Source organism: Bison bison, unplaced genomic scaffold (genome assembly GCF_000754665.1).
Source record: "Bison bison bison isolate TAMUID 2011002044 unplaced genomic scaffold, Bison_UMD1.0 scf7180017864388, whole genome shotgun sequence".
NCBI lineage: Eukaryota > Metazoa > Chordata > Mammalia > Artiodactyla > Bovidae > Bison > Bison bison.
The window spans coordinates 2,470,528-2,471,015 of record NW_011494960.1 but is presented as its reverse complement, the minus strand read 5'-3'; the positions used below and the strand labels follow the sequence as shown (position 1 = coordinate 2,471,015).

Genomic DNA, 488 nt, shown 5'->3' with positions numbered 1-488 from the left:
CCCAGCAATCTTGATTCCAGCTGTGCTTCTTCCAGTCCAGCATTTCTCATGATGTACTCTGTGTATAAGTTAAATAAACAGGGTGACAATATACAGCCTTGATGTACTCCTTTTCCTATTTGGAACCAGTCTGTTGTTCCATGTCCAATTCTTTTTTTTTTTTAATTTTCTTTTTAAACTTTACATAATTGTATTAGTTTTGCCAAATATCAAAATGAATCCGCCACCGGTATATATGTGTTCCCCATCCTGAACCCTCCTCCCTCCCCATACCATCCCTCTGGGTCGTCCCAGTGCTCTAGCCCCAAGCTTCCTGACCTGCATATAGGTTCTCAAGAGGCCGGTCAGGTGGTCTGATATTCCCATCTCTTTCAGAATTTCCCACAGTTTATTGTGATCCACACAGTCAAAGGCTTTGACATAGTCAATAAAGCAGAAATAGATGTTTTTCTGGAACTCTCTTGCTTTTTTGATGATCCAGCAGATGT

The 488-nt window shown here is 41.0% G+C and overlaps 1 protein-coding gene across 1 annotated transcript in view; it reads left to right on the top strand.

The window, feature by feature from the left end:
* Positions 1-488, top strand: part of ANO5 (anoctamin 5) — an 86,286-nt gene that overhangs the window by 71,245 nt on the left and 14,553 nt on the right. The window lies entirely within an intron of this gene.